Raw genomic sequence first — 356 nt, forward strand, 5'->3', positions numbered from 1 at the left:
TATCAATAGTTTGGGTTTTCTTCTTTGTACTTTAAAGCTTGCATTGTTTAACTCATTTAGTGTCATGATCTTTGATTTTGTCGATACGGGGACGTATGGGGAAATCTAGAACTGAGAAGAATTGTCTTGAATATTAAATATTGCCTAGAGATAGGAATAGGATGGTCAATTTCTTTAAGCTTCTGTTATTAATGCATTAGTAATTACTAGGGAGACTAGAGATAGTAAACTAGTAATTATGGTAATAGGCTCTTTTTACTAAGAGATCGGGTTTAGAGTAAATTAGAAAGTTGCATGAACATTGATAATAAAGTCGAATTTAATAAGAATAGTAGAAATAAGAGAGTGGATTAGGA

This window comes from Vigna radiata, unplaced genomic scaffold (assembly GCF_000741045.1).
Source record: "Vigna radiata var. radiata cultivar VC1973A unplaced genomic scaffold, Vradiata_ver6 scaffold_300, whole genome shotgun sequence".
In the NCBI taxonomy this organism is placed as follows: Eukaryota; Viridiplantae; Streptophyta; class Magnoliopsida; order Fabales; family Fabaceae; genus Vigna; species Vigna radiata.